General features: G+C 45.1%; 1 protein-coding gene across 1 annotated transcript in view; it reads right to left on the bottom strand.

Annotated features, from left to right (window-relative positions):
- Positions 1-16,313, bottom strand: part of KSR2 (kinase suppressor of ras 2) — a 424,985-nt gene that overhangs the window by 334,579 nt on the left and 74,093 nt on the right. The gene's annotated exons all lie outside the window — the stretch shown is intronic.

The following is a 16,313-nucleotide window of genomic DNA, read 5'->3' as shown; positions in this document are numbered from 1 at the left end:
ATTCAATAAAAAAAAAGAATTACAGAACCAAAAAGATATATATTGTTTTAATTTTTATAACGTGTATATATTACTTTGCTTTTTCAAAATTTAGGACAATATATTTTTAAGACCTGTTTATCTAATGTCTGGCTCAACCATTCACTCAACAAATAATTACTAAGTGCCAACTGTATGCCAGGTTCTGGTAATTCAATAAAGAATATTATTATTCAAGAGTCGACCTTGTTTCTGATATTTCCATACAGAGCATCAAGGCCAACTGTGAATTTCTAAAAAAGGTCTAGACCTGAAGCTGTGTCTAAGAGTTCTCACCCTTTATATCTATTCCAATAAATTACTGGACAAAAGAGATCCTATCAGGATGATAACCTTCCTCACGAAATGGAAAAGAAGTTCATGCCATTAAGAGCAGAATGGGGGGCCAGGGACAGTGGGTCTCGCTTATAATCCTAGCACTCTGGGAGCCCAGGGCAGGTGGATTGCTTGAGCTCCGGTCTTCGAGATCAGCCTGAGCAAGAATGAGATTCTATCTCTACAAAAAATAGAAAAACTAGCCGGGTGTTGTGGCAGGCACCTGTAGTCCCAGCTACTTGGAAGGGTAAGGCAAGAGAATTGCTTGAGCCCAAGAGTCTGAGGTTGAGCTATGATGCTATGGTACTCTACCTGGGGCAACAGAATAAGATGCTATCTCCAAAAACAAGGGGAAAAAAGCTTCTTTGCTTTTCCTTTCATAAATAACAAAGATAGTGATGTTTGAGATCCTAATACTAGACTGGGTACAGTGGCTCACACCTGTAATCCTAGCACTCTGAGAGGCCAAGGTAGGTGGACTGCTTGAGCTCAGGAGTTCAAGACCAGGCTAAGTGTGTGAGATCCTGTCTCTACTAAAAATAGAAAGATGCGTCGGGTGTTGTGGCTGTAGCCCCAGCCACTCGGGAAGCTGAGAGAGGAGGATCACTTGAGCCCAGCAGTTTGAGGTTGCTGTGAGCTGTAATGACGCCATGTCACTCTAGCCCAGAGCAACAGAGGAAGATCCTGCCTCAAAATGATTAATTAATTAACTAAAAGGGACCCTCTCATACCCTGAGATGATGCCTTTTTTTTTTTCCCAGTTTTTGGCCAGGGCTGGGTTTGAACCCACCACCTCCAGCATATGGGGCCGGCGCCCTATCCTTTTAAGCCACAGGCGCCGCCCGATGATGCCATTTTTAATAGCAGTTAAATACTCTAGAAAGCTTGCTTCCTTAGCACCAACTTAAGCTGAGGAACTGAAAAAAGTAGAATAGCATAGAAAGACAGAAGCAGAAGTCTGCTCTATAACCCTTCCTTTTACTTTTTTCTTTTTCCTTGTGAATATGTTGGAATAAGAGGTGATCAGAGACAGAGGCCGAGAGCTTGGGCACTGGGGTCAGGCGCCCTGGGCTCTGCCCCCCGCTGCATTACTCAGCAGCTGAGCGAACTCAGGTGAGTTTCAAACGTGCTCTAAACCTGCCTTCTCTCACCTGGAAAACGAAGGTTAAACTGTACCCACTTCATACGGTTGTCATGAGGGTTAGAAGAGATTATCCATGCAAAGCGACCCCAAAGAGAATATGCCACAGAAAGGGCGCTGACTGTGTGTTAACGTGAATTCATAAGCATCCTCAACAATTAGCTTGGGGGGTTATGCCCCGAAGTGACGGACTACCGGTATCAGGAAAAGCATTTTTTTAAATCAAAATTAATCCATTTTAAAATAACTGGTAAATATACTTTAAAAGTCAAATATATCATTTCTCCAAAGTTAAAAAACAGAAGCACAGATTACAGTTAAACCGCAAGAGAAGGCACTATCGGTTGAATAAAAGAAAAATTGTCTTCCTAATTCATTATTTAAATTCTGATTTTGAAATTAATAGGATTTAATTTAAATCCATCCAACTCTCAGAAATTACTTGAAAGTAAGACAGGCTGACTCCATGAATGGTTGGGCTTTTTGCTAAGTGGTTTTCCTCAGCCTTTTCTTCTGAATAAATGAGGTTTCACGGCTTATTATCCTGTACCTGTGTATACCTGTGTTGCATTTCAAACACGGCAAAAGAAATAAGAATCTGTTCTCTTTAAAATAAAGAGACGCTGTGTCATAAAATAATGAGACGCTGTGTCAACTTCTTAAAGAAAGAAACAAAGGAAGCCATGTCAATCAGGAAGCTGGTGATGTCATGTCTCAGACCTTTAAAAAGACAGGCAGTGTATACGGAAAGCCACAGAATACTGAAAAACTAGGCTAGGACCAGAGGCTGAAAGGCAGGACCAGTAGAACCACAGCGGCACGGTACTCAGACATCCACTCTGAAATAGCAGGGCTGCCACCTTCAGACATCACTGGAGGTGGTACCCAGGCGTGGCGTTAATTGGCATTGCATCCCATAGTAAGCATATTCTTCCTGGTCCAAATCTCGCTTCAGCCATCTGACTGTATCAAGGACACAGTCCCCATTCAGTGATACTATGTCGGTAACAACCGTCTAATCCTTCAAATCTCTTGATGACAGCAAACAGGACCCAGACTCAGAGCCTGGGGCGGGTTACAATGGGAAGCCCAATTTCGGGGCACCTCTGGGTTTTCTCGTATTTACTTCCTTGATTGCTTTCCACTTATGGCAGGTGACAGTAGCTTTCCATTACAATGGTCATACAAAGCTGAATTTTTAAGTGTACATGTGTTTTAAAAAATAAAATTGGTTTAAAGAAAATACGCAGTATGGCAAAAAGTTGGACAGTGAGTTTGGAAAATCCATCCTACAGAATCCAGTTCCAACTCTGTAGACTGTTATTTGTGGCTTACTTGACTCCATTTCTCCTTCCTTGACTCATTTACTGCCAAGCAATTCCCTAAACCCATGGCCGCAGGCATCACCTCTCTGTGCCTTTGCCCAGAGTCCTCCTGCATAGACGCCTGTTCCATACCCACCTGTGGGGAAGTGTACAGATGACTCCAGTCCTTCACCCCACATCTGTACCCTCTGCCATAGCCACACCTCCTCCTGTGACTTGCCTCAGCCAATAGGAAGAGGTCTGTCTTGGATCTCTGCCAACTCTGTGAAGCGGTGCCGGGCTGGTCAGCTGAAGGATGAGAAACTGCACAGAGCACGGTCAAGTTTTCCCAGACATCCCAGCCAAAGCCATCCTAGCTCAGCTGACAGCCAAGTATTGCCTGGCTGTGGGCTATCAGTGAGACCATCCCAGATCAGAAGATCCACCAGTCTGCCACTGACCCCAGATACATAGTTGTATGCTACTCAAGTTTTGTGGTTATTTGTTATGCAGCAGTATGGGGACCCATCGCTAACTGATACACCACCCATCAACTCATGAAAACCTGACTTTGTCTCCAAATCCCACCTCAATGTCATTTGCCCCAGCAAATTCTTCTAAATTCTTCCTTGGGACTTTATACTCCATTAAAGAATTTTTCATAGTTTTTCTTGTATTATATGACTGATTGACAAAGAGGATACCAGATACCTCAAAAGTGCCCTTTCTAGATTTGGAAGAGTAAATAAGTGTAAAAATAAAAGTAGCATTACTGAGCATTTCCATGTGTCAGGCCCACCCTGAAGCTCTCACAAGTATCATCTCCATATATCCTTACATTCCCAGGAGCTAGGGGCTGTGAAGATCTACATTTTAACCAAAGAAGAAAGCAAGCACAGAGAGGTCATTTCACAATCACACAGCCAGTAAGAGGAGAGCTAAGAGTCGAACATAGCCAAAGCCCCAATTTATAGAAAAGATAAATTTGTTTTAGTTTACTTTTTTTTTGCCATTTTTGGCCGGGGCTGGGTTTGAACCCGCCACCTCTGGTATATGGGGCCGGTGCCCTACTCTGAGCCACAGGCGCTGCCCTTAGTTTACTTTATTTAATAAAGACATGCATATATTTTCCTTGTAATGAAAGTCAGAACATAGCAGATAAAATCCAAGTCCCCTTTGCCCACTCCCACGGAAGCAGGTCCCCTTCTCCCTAGTAGTTTGCAGGTGCCTCTCTCTCCAGACTTTTCTTGCACACTTTCCCATATACACGCACGCTTGTTGCAACTCCGCAGTGCGATTTTATGTTGGATTATTTTCTCTCATATGAATTGTATCATGCAGGCTGCACTCGGTGCAGCTCCCTTTTTCACTTAGTGGGGCGCCTAGGGGGTCTTCCCACTTGAGTTCACACACATCTGCCTCATTCTTTTTAATCTTCTGCATGAGGGGTTCCATCAAAAGCCCGTGATGCGAGCAGTTTGGTGACGCCTGCTGGGGGCATCTTTGTCAACTATGATAAAGCATTTTCAGGGACAATAGCCATAATAGCAGCCACTGTTCACTAAATACCTACAGTGCGCCTGGCGTCGCCGGCCCAGTGATTCGAATGTATTGGTTCATTTTTAATCCACATAATGAGGCTGGCTGTAAGGCTGATATTTTGGGCTCATTCTGTAAACGGGAAAACTGAGGCTTGAACAGGTTAAATCATATGCTCAGGTACACAGAGGCATTTAAGGGGATGAGGGGATCCAGGACTGGACCCCAAAGCTCTCTCTCTTTCCCAGGACCCTACACTGTCAGTTGCTCATGGCTTCTTCCCATTCAACTGGGCATCAGTCCCTCAAGGCAGAGCGAAGGGGCCTTATCCATCTTAGCGAGGCTTCCAGGTATTGGAGAAGTGAGTTTCTGAATTCCAGCTCTCAGGTTTAGGCAAGTCGCTTTGGCTCTCTGAGCCTCTACTTTCTCCTCTGCAAAATGGGCTTGTATATCGCCTCTCCTCACCGGCCTGCTGAGCGACCACATGAGATCGAGTCTGTGCAAAGGACACGCCCCACACACCCATGTCTTATTGAAGAGTATGTGGGTTGGGGGAGTGTTTCTAGGGTCACCCAGACTGGGATCCTGTACCTGCCCCAGAGGTAGAATCGAAGTGTGCCCCCTACTCTGATGCAGTAGAGATGAGAGCAGTGGGTTCAGGAAGCAGAAGAGGAACACAGGTGGAGAGAGCAGCCTGGGGTTCTAGCCTTCCCCTAGAGCAGTGGTTCTCAACTTTCCTAATGCTACAACCCTAAAGGCAAAGAGGAACAATCCTTTGGGGATCTTTGGGACAAGACTGTGTTAGTTCTGAGCAAACAGGGACTCAGAAAACTGCCCAGAACGCTGGACTGGGCAGAGCTGGAGCCTCAGTTTTCCCATTCACAGAAGGAGCTCAAAATATCAGCCTTGCAGCCAGCCTTGTCCCCACGGGGGACTTCCTTGCAATCAGCAGCCCTTTCCCCCAGGTCGCCAGGGCTGCTGTCTCAGAATCATTGCAGTTGTCAGTTAACAGGGATTTGCACTGAGCCAAGGACTGCGACGAGCACTTTTTATGAATTTTCTTCCTGTTCTGCACAATTTAATCTGCTACGATGACCATTAGGGCAGTTTCTAATACAGCGTGATAAACTAGGGATTTCCAATCCAAGGCTGAAACTTGTGCATAAAGGAACAGACTCCAGCCTTTCTGACTCCCAGTTAAAGACTTCTATCTCAACAGGCACAGTGCTGAGAGAATGTTAGGTCATATGAAAGACTACCAAGATTATTACAGCACCACAATGGCCTATAACACCTTTCTAAAGGGCTGACACCACCAACTCTCAGGACCTACATTAAAAGTCATATTACGTTGGTATAAACACAGAAGACAGTGAGGGGCACAATCTGTAATTCTGCTCAATTTTATAGCTGCCCTTCTGAGTATATATGAGTCATTTAAACCAAATATGGACAAAGTTACAATAGACAAACTGTAGTTAATCCAACCAAGTTAAAGGTAAACCTCCAGGCCTGTTTTATAAGAGCCAATCTTGATTGGAATGTGGGAGCAGACAGCTTCATTTATGAATTATTTTGTTGAATCTTCACAAGGACACTGTGAAAGAGGTCCAGTTACTGTCCCCATTTATGAAGGAGAACACCAAAGCCCAGAAAGGTCAAATGACTTGCCCCAGGTCATCAAGCTACTGAGTAGATGAATTGGGATTTGACCCCAAGCCTAACAAACTCTACCATTGACGCCCAAGGAACGCCATGCCACATCAAACAACACAGCAGCTAAATCAGCAGGTACAGCAGAAACCCCTTTTTTCCTTTCTTTTTCAGTACCAGTAAGTCTTTATTCATTGTATTTCCCCAGGGAAGGTAGAAAAGAAGGGGTAAGAGTCAGCACGTGTGTGTTACAAAATGATGAGGAAACGGGAAAGGAAGAACTCAGTACAGCAAAATCGACCAGCAAATAAACAAACTCCAGGAGAGGGTCTCCCAAAGCCCCTTTGAAGTTCAGGACTGAAGGGAGGAGATCAGGGAAAGAAGAGGCAGGCGCAAGCTTTCCTGCCCTTCCTCCCTCCCTATAAATTCAAGATTTCACACAAAGCTTTGGTTTCTAGCAACAGACACGGAGTTACATCTTCTGACTATAAAATGCATCTGTGTGTGTGTTTACCTCAGACACACACTCCTGAATGTGCACACACAAAAGCCAAAAGGAATGTCCCCAAACTGTGAGTGACTAAATCTTTGTGCTATTACAGGTGAGATGTGTTTGCTTGTTTCCATGCCAACAATGAAGACACCTGGGTCATCTTTAATGTCAGCCACCTCATTAAATAAGTTCTAACCACATATGCGCACCTATGGGCACCAAGCATTCTGCGAAGTGCTTAATAGACATATGTTATTTCATTGAATCTTCACAATCCCCTCAGTAATCGCCCCATTTTACAGATGAGAAAACTGAGGCCCATAGAGTGTAAGCAGCTCTCCCAAGGTAGTAGATCATTTTACGTTATTTCCCTTTCCCCAATGTCCTGATCATACGAACCATCTGTTAACAATCAAAACCCCAGGCCCATCCCTTAGAAATTCTTGATTCGGTGAATCTGGAGAAGCCCCAGGAATCTATAAAAACAAGCACCCCAATGATTCGGAGGATCAGGCGAGCATGAGAAACATCCATCTAGTGTCTGAATTATTATATAATGAAATAAGTTTATTTCTCAGACGAGCCTACATATCTGAGTCCCTAGGCAATAAAAATAAGGCAAGAACCCTGCTCTAGAAGCCGGGGTACAGCACGCTCCTAGGGCCATGTGCTCATTTGTGCAATAGGCCCATTTACCGAGCAGCTTCTAGAGCAGTCAGCACCAGCCCAGGCCTGCACGGGCTCCCAGTGGGGCAGGAGGACAGATGTGCAAATAAATCACGAGGCCAAATGGCAGGAGCCAGAACAGAAGGGCAGCCAAGGTTCAATGTGGGCATCAGAAGACCAAATTAAAAGAAGACCCTCTTAGGAAAGCAATGTTCCATTATCACAAGATGACAATGAAGAGAGTTTTCTGTTTATTCTGAGAGAAGCAAGGCTTCTCGTTCATCCATTTAAAGATTTTGGAGGTGCTTCCTAAATACAAAAATCAATTGCACACCACCCCTGCCTTTAAGGGGGGGGGGTGTCCCATGTGGGGCCACAAGACAATGCCAGTTGCCTTCAGGTAAGTGCAGGAATCAAACGAGAGCACTCAGACGCTATTACAGCTATTGGACAGAGGAATCTCACATCTGCTGAATCTGATTTTGTTTGGGTTTTTTTCCATTTCATTTTTCTAGTAAACCATTTTTATTGTATTTTACCAAAGTATTGGCTGCAAAGTGTCAGGAAAGATAAAGTGGGCCCTTCACCACAGATGTGAGGAGCGTTGACCTCCCTACTTGGTGAATTTCGGGTATTGACCTGAATCCACCGACATCAGTAAATAAATGATTTTCCAAAACAGATCCTTATCTGAGTAGCATGACAGTGCTGAAGTGAGGGTTAGATTGTTATTAATCATTCTCTGGATGGGGGAACTGGGGCTCAGAGGTGTTGAAATCCTGCCCAGAATCAGGCAGATAAAAAAAAAACATCAAGGTCAGGATTTGAACTTAGGACCTCTGATTCCCAGTCCTGTGCCTTCTTCACAATTCTCTGCTGAAACAGACCGTTAAAGGTTTGAAAAGCACAATTAGAAAAGGCCTTTTGTATGGTCTCACCCTGCCCAGGCAGCCTAATTGATTTTTTTTAGGTCGCCCTCAATTCAAATCCAAGCAGACCTGAACTGCAAACAAACAAAAAAAATCCAAAGTTTCCACCTTCAAATAGAGACACAGACAGACCTAGCATATCCAAGCAGAGCCCACCGCCTGACCCTGCAGAATGAGGTCCCCCTGGGCCTGAGGTTAGAAGGATCCCAGGTTGCAGGAATCTGGCAGAGCCTGGAAACCAGAGGTGTAATTTTCCATCTCCACACCAGGGGGCAGCCTGGCACCTCCCACGGCAGATGGAAAATTTTTTCAGGCCCTGTGCTCTGTGTGAATATCCTCGGTGCCTTTTTACTGTACTCTGTATTAGCATGACGGTAAATTTAGCAGCATAAACAAAAAAAAAAAAAAATTAAAAAGTCAAGACATGTGACAGGGCTAAAAATAATCGTGTCTGAAATCCCTAATGCGAAACAGGGCCCTTTTCACTCAGAATCTGGATGAAACCTAGAGACCTACCGGCAAGTCATCCGGGTCTGGTTTTGCTAGGACCCCAGATTGTCACCCCTTAGTTGCTATTTTTTTAAAGACTAAAGCGGAGTCCATGAAAGCTGGAAGGGAAGGCAGCTGAGTGAGGATCCAGGGCCTCGCACGCAACCATCTCTGGTGTGACCCTCACAGGTGAAGGAAAGGGCCCCCCTCTCACCCTGTTTCACACATGGGGAAACTGAGGCATGGTTGGCCTTAAGGCCGAAGGGCTAAAGAGGCAGGATCCAGAGCCCTCTGCCTCTCAGCACCTCACATCGCCACCTTCTCTTTAACACACACAGGCTAGGAATCCACAAGGCCCGGCCTTTCCACCTGCCTTTCCCACCGCCCAGACCTCTCTCCTGCCAGTTTTAGGTATCAGCAGCCCTCTCCCATCCTTCCAGTGTCGCCTCTTCCCGACCACCCCTCAATGTCACCGTCACACCATCCTGCTATTTCCCTTGGTGCCACTTTGCTATCTCACAAATCATCCTGTTTATTGGTTTCCATGGTTACGCCTCCCCACCACACTCGCATCAGAATGTCAGAGCCGGGGCTCTGCCTGCCTCTTCCCCCAGCGTTCAGATCCGTGCCTGGCATACAGTTGGTGCTCAATACATTTTTCTCAGTCTTTTAATAAACCAACATCCTTGGGGATGGACGCCAGGCCTCTAAAAATAACCCCCAGCGCCTTTTCTGGAGAACGCAGCACCTGCAGGACTGGGACCCTGGGCTGCCTGACCAAGGCTCTCTGGTTATCAGACCCCCCGCCACAGGGTAATGAAATCGCTGCAGTCGCAGCCGACGACGACGCCGTCCTGCGGTTGCCAGGGCGACCATTGTCATAACATCCCTGACGCTTGCTGGGCCCAGCTGACTCCAGAACGTCTCAAGTAACCAGCCGATTTGCATCCACAGGCAAAGTCCCCGCTGAGGAAGGGCTGGAAGCCTGGGAGAAGTACCTTTCCTTCTCCCCTCAGCCCTGCCCCCAGGGAGAGCAGTATCCCTTGGGCCAAGGCAGAGGGACCCCCAGTCTGGGGCAGTCCCCTGAGTCTGCTGCATCCCAGGCCCACTCCCCCTGCAGGACAGCCCCTTCCCACTGCTTTGGGTTAAAGCCTCGCTGTTGCTGTTGGCTTTTCTGTTTCTTTAGGTTACTACTGCTAAGGCACATTACAAACACTAGTGGAAAGAGCCCATGTATTTAACCAGCACTTACTAGAAATCAGGCACAGGTGTAGCCTGCCTACATAATTATTAATATAATTTTAATATTTATGCTGTAACAATACATTACGTTATATATTTATACTGTATAATCTATAATCATAAATATGTCGTGGGTGATAATTTGCATTACATAATGTAATTTGAAATATAACAATCTCTATATGTCATATACAAGTTGAGTACCCTTTATCTAAAATGCTTGGGATCAAGGCCAGGTTGGGTGGTGGTTCATGCCTGTAATCCTAGCACTCTAGGAGGTCAAGGTGGGTGGATTGCCTGTGCTCAGGAGTTTGAGACCAGCCTGAGCAAGAGTGACACCCTATCTCTAAAACTAGCCAGGCAGGGTGGTGGGCACCTAGAGTCGCAGCTACCAGGAGGCTGAGACAAAAGGATAGCTTTGAGCCTGAGAATTTGAGGTTGCTGTCAGCTATGATGCCACAGCACTCTACCAAGGGTGACAAAGTGAGACTTTGTCTCAAAAAAAGAAAGAAATGAAAAACAAAATGCTTGGGATCAGAAGTGTTTCAGATTTCAGATTTTTTCAGATTTTAGAATATCTGTATATGAATCATGAGACATTTTGAAGATGGGACCCAAGTCTAAACACAAAAATTCACTGATGTTCTATATATACCTTATACACATAGCCTGAAGGTAATTTTATAGAATTGGGTTAGGGGTCCATGGTTTGGGGTTTTTTTTTTCCTCTTTTTTAGAGAAAATTTATTAACCCAAAAGCCATTCAAAATTTCCATCAAATTGAGGAAATGTGTAACTTTTTATTGGCTATGTAGGGTTTTTTGTTTTGTTTTGTTTTTTTGAGACAGTCTCACTATTTTAGGTTCAGTAGAGTGCGTGGTGCCACAGCTCACAGCAACCTCAAACTCTCGGGCTTAAGCAATTCTCTTGCCTCATCCTCCCAAGCAGCTGGGACTACAGGCACCTGCCACAACACCCAGCTATTTTTTGTTGCAGTTGTCATTGTTGTTCAGCTGGCCCAGGCTGGGTTCGAACCCACCAGCCTCAGTGTATGTGGCTGGTGCCTTAACCACTGTGCTACAGGCACTGAGCCTGGATATGTGATTTCTAAAAGTAATTTTATGAATGAAACAAAGTTTGTGTTAAGCGCTTAGATGCAGAATTTTCCATTTGTGGGGTAATGCTGGTGCTCAGAAGTTTCAGATTATGGAGCATTTTGGATTTTGAATTTTCAGATTAGGGATGTTCAGCCTGTATTAGAAATTTACAACAATGAAACTGCCATTGGTTGATACTTTTTACAAGCTAGCTCTGTGCCTGCTCCTTTATGTTAATAATAATGCTATGATTAAGAAATTATCATATGATATATGATATCCTAGCTAAGTCTGAGCCCTATGTGCAAGGCACTGTGCTAAAGGTCTTATTAATATTGTCTAATTGTCATACACACCCTCAGGGCTAAGAACCGTATTATTCCCATTTCAGAGACTTGCCTGAGGTCATGTGGATCAGGGAGGGAGGCTGTCCCCAAGCCTGTCCCCTCCCCTATTTCCATACCACGATTCAATGTTGTCAAACTTGGAATTGCAGCAGAATCACTTGGGGAGCTTGTTAAAAATCCTCGTGCTGAGCCCCTGCTTCTCCCCCAACTGAAGAATCAGATACTCCTGGGGACAGGGGCTTTTCTTTTTTCCACAAGGTTCCCAGACAGTTTTGAAAGAGGTGAAACTTTCAGAACCACTAGGTGAGGCTTTGCTGCCCAGCCCTATTAGGGATGAGTCCTTTACTGGTAGTTAACACTATGGTGCCCATTGCGTGATCTGACTGAGTGCACTGGCCTTGATTGGGGCAGGGCAGCTCAGAGCCATGTAGGAACCAACAATCCTGAGAAGGAGGATAGAAGTGGGGTTGGGGGAGGGCAAAATAAGAATTCAGGCAAACTTAACTTGTGTGGCCACTGTAACCACTCCGAACCTTTTTGGAACAAGGGAGCACTGTGTGAAAAGAAAATAAGTAACAACACACACTTTTGTCCCAGGGATGGCTTTTGTTCCGGGGGGTCAAGGCCAGTCCGCCTAAATTCCCTCCCCGTTCACCTCCTCACATCACGCACAAACTACTTAGCTCCTCTTAGTCACTGGGGGCCACGCTGTACAGAGAAATATCAGTTTGCACCTATGAGATCAGACAATCATGTTCATGAATTCGTCCTAGAAAAAGCACCACACACCTCATGGCTGAGTCTCACTGCAGCTACCTTCCCAGCACTCTTCCCCTTACCCTCCTCCACTTTTTCCAGGATGTTTGAGAACTTAATTGTCAGAACTCGCACAATGGCAGCTCTGATGGCCGTTCAAGAAAGATGCTTCGAAGGGTGGACGAGGCACTGGACTGGAAGCACAGCTTCCCAAGGGGAGGACTTTGAAGGTGACCCCAGTGATAGTCAGCAGGGAGGTTGCAGTGCTTTGTCTAGGATGAGTTCTTGAACTTAACTGTCTCAACCTCATAAATTTTGAACCAAGGTATCTCCTAGCAAGTGACAAAGAGAGATGGTGTTATTATAATAAAAGAAAGAAAAATGGCCAGTAGCAGGTGCAGTGCTGAGGGAGATGGGCAGAAGTTCTGAGACCCTCTGCCTGGGGTCCCTGCACCCCTGGGGGAGACTTAAAGCTAGACCCAAGAAGCAGTTAATGACATCCACGGAGGGTCTGCCCTACGTGATATGATGCCCTACTATCCACTGCTGAATCACTGGGCAAGTCGTGTTAAGATGCCAGACTCAAAGTAAGACCAGATGAATCTAGAACAGTGATTTTCAACCAGTGTGCCATGAAAATTTTTTAAATTCATTAATTATTTTCAAAAGAAGTTCAGAGCACAGTAAGTACATTCTTTTTCTTGCTCTTTTTTTTTTTTATCAACATAATTTAAGTCTGCTGCATAAGTATAACTACAGGTTCAAGTGTGCCGTGAGATAAAAAAGGTCGAAAAACCCTGACCTAGAATTAAACACATACACACTAAAGGCAGGCCTCATGAGGTCACCACTAAGCAGCTTCCCACTTTGGCCACAGAAGCCAAACCCCACTGCCCAGCAGAGGAGCCACCTGCCACACCAGACCAAAGCCATGTGGCTATTCACAGTGAAGTTCAAACCAACTAAAGTTACATAAACAACAAACGTAGGTCACAGATGTACAGAGAATAAACATGCGTCCTGATAGCGTCCCAGACAAAAAATCCAGACTGCACCCCCACTGAAATCTCTGATCATTCTGTGACCTTGGCATTCAGAGAATTCAACCTCCCCAACAAACTTCATTCAAATTTAACCCTAGAATTGTACGAGATGAATTAGTGTCTCTACTGGGTTAGCATCTTTAAATTCTAGGAAGACCTAGAGTGAATTATAGACATGTTTAAGATAATTAACCCTCTAATGTTACTATTTGAATTAAAGAGTCTATACGAGGGTACTTTATATCCTTTTAAAGTAATATAATGTAGCCAACCAGGGTAAGGTTCACTTTCCAACTCTAATTTGAGATATACAATTGAATGACATGTGTTTTAAGTTGAAATCATGTTCAATGTATATACAATATTAGAAAGTGGTTTAAGGCCTAGCGTGTTTATAAGTTTTATATTTTAGGCTATGGGTTGCATAAGTAGTAGAGAAGGTTTTTCTGTTAGCAGTGTACTTTTAAAATCTGGTATATCAAACTTATACATGTAGTTTAAATTGTCTGAAGGGTTTCATTAAGGTTCTAACTGGACACAAATATTATGCACAATCCCCTGATGTGGCAGTGCTAAAATCTGCTAGACTTATGTGAATAGAATAATATGTATGAAAGCTGAACTTAAAAGTATAAAAGGGGGGGGGTAATATGTGTTTTGCTTTAATAAATGAGATATTAATTTCCAAAACCAAAATATAATTCCGCAAAAGTAAAAATCCAGTTCCTCTATCACACCAGCCACCCCTCGAAGGCTCACTACTGTTCATGACTGATAGCTGTTGTGTTGGACAGTGTAGTAGCCATCAAAGTAGCCATTCAAAGCTTGGGTTGAATGTTTTTTCACTTATTTTTTTGAAAGACAGGATCTCACTCTGTCACCCAGGCTGGATTGCAGCGGCATCATCATAGCTCACCATAACCTCAAATTCCTAGGCTCCAGCAATCCTCCTACCTCAGACTCTGAGTAACTGGGATGACAGGTGCACACCACCATGCCCAGGTAATTTTTCTAATTTTTGTAGAGATGGTGTCCTGCTGTGTTGTCCTGGCTGGTCTCAAACTCCTGGCCTCAAGCGATTCTCCACCTTGGCCTCCCAAAGTGCTGGGATTATAGGTGTGACCCCGCCCCCCCCACACACACCTAAATTTTTAGTAGGTCCCTTAGTAAACTAACACCCCCAAGTCATTTCCTCCAAATCCCCCAAATAGACACATAACTGTTTACAGGATTCTCAGGCCATGGATCACAGGTAGAAGGCAGAACTGGAATGGGAAAGATGGAGAACATTCCAGGAAACGTGGACCACAGAATCTGCCCTAGAATGAGAGGAATCAAAAACCTGTAGGAAGAAGCAGAGAGGCCGTGAACGTCCACGAACTCCTCTCCATTTTATTTTATGATGCATTTTTGCCAAATTCTTAATACGACAGCGTCCCTGACCTTTGCTCAATACTGAACAGCTTTGGATGGGAAATCAAGGAACGGTTCAGTTAATTTTGACTTTTTTCCCCATTTGGCAAATTTCACACACCAGCTATATGTTCTGACCCCCGAAAATATGTACAGTTGGAAATTTTCAAGTTAACCAGTTTTCAAGTTAAACAGTCCCACATAAAACAAACCATACTATAGCACCACGCCCTTTGAATGCCCATGTCAAAAAAGCCTAAAGTCATTAGGAGCTGTGCGACTCAGGGCAAGCCACACATCCTCTCATAGACTCATTTTTCTTTCAAAAGAGAGGTCTGTGGCCAGGCGTGGTGGTGATTTGGGTGGCATGTGATTCATGCCTGTAATCACTGCACTTTGGGAGGCAGGGGTAGGAGGATGATTTGAGCTTAGGAGTTCAAGACCAGCCTGAGGAAGAGTGCGACCTTGTCTCTACAATCACTAGAAAAAGTTGCTGGGCATGGTGGTGGGGCCTCATGTCCCTCCCTACTTGGGAGGCTGAGGCAGAAGGATCTCTTGAGCCCAGGAATTTGAGGTTGCTGTGAGCTAAGATGATGACACTGCACTCCAGCCAGGTAATATAGGGAGATCTTATCTCAAAAAAAAAAAAAAAAAAGAGGGAGAGAGGTTAAAAAAGTAGATATTCTCAAGAGTAACCTCAAGTTCCAAAATTCTGGGATTATTCTTAACAGAGACACTGATGTCCTTAGAGGGGCAGGAGCTTACCTGCTAATCTCAGCTTTGCTGGGCAAGGAAAGCCACTTGAAATCTCCTTGTGCTGCCCCTGGGGTCTCAGCCATGGGGCCAGTGGTTTGGAGCACACACTAGCTGGGCAGGTGGGGCTGGGGATTGGAGCATGAGCCTTCTGATCAGCTGCTCTAAAAGCAAAGAAGTAGACCACAGCCCATGTGGCTGCCATCGGCCACGTGAGGTCACCAAGCAAGAAGAGTCCCAGGCTGGGCACTGCCCAGAAGACCACAGTCCATCTGGCGGTCTCGGGAACAAGAGGATGGAACCTCACTCAGCAAATTACTTCAGCCAGTTCTGTCCAATAGAACCTTCTGTGAGGATGGCAATGTGCTATATCTGCAGTGCCCAGAGTGGTGCCACTTGTCACATGTGGCTACAGAGCACTTGAAATGTGGGGTGGCAGGTGCGTGTGGCTGAAGAGCTGAATCCATGCTTGTGTTTGATGTTAATTAATTTCTCTTTAAGTAACCACATGTGGCCACCATACTGAACAGTGCAGGTATAATAACCCTTTCTCCATGGTGCTTCTTGTCCCCCATCAGCTAAAAATGATGCCTACTTCTCTCTTCTTTCCAGAAGTGCTGAGAGGTGGGGTAATGGGATGACTACAGCAGGCTGAGGGTTTACTGAGGGAAGGTGGCTTCCGAGGTGTGAGATGACACTGCCCAGCAGAGCTCAGACTGCCACTCAGACCATCTGTGGTCTGGGAAAAAAAGCCCAGGATCCTGAGACTGTCACCCAAGCCTTCCTTCCCTGTGGCCTCAAACTTTCTCCACCTCCCCCAAATGTGAATTTGCAGAATTCCCAATGCGTGCTAATAATCCAAATTCCTTTCTAAGGCCAGTGAGGCTGTGCCCTCTCTCCCCATCATGAGCCCCACAGCCCTTTCCTCCAAGTCTATGTGAAGGTTCTTCCAGCCCTCAAATGAGCCAAGCTTGCCCCTCCCCAGTCAAGACAAACGAGACGCCTGGCTGGCTTCTCTCCCACCTACATCGCCATGTTCTTCTCCTTCATAGCATCATCACAGCTTCTGATTGTATCTATCTTTTTTTTTTTTT

Source organism: Otolemur garnettii, unplaced genomic scaffold (assembly GCF_000181295.1).
Source record: "Otolemur garnettii isolate 467f Iridium unplaced genomic scaffold, OtoGar3 scaffold00038, whole genome shotgun sequence".
In the NCBI taxonomy this organism is placed as follows: domain Eukaryota; kingdom Metazoa; phylum Chordata; class Mammalia; order Primates; family Galagidae; genus Otolemur; species Otolemur garnettii.
This window is presented reverse-complemented; position numbering and strand designations above follow the sequence as displayed.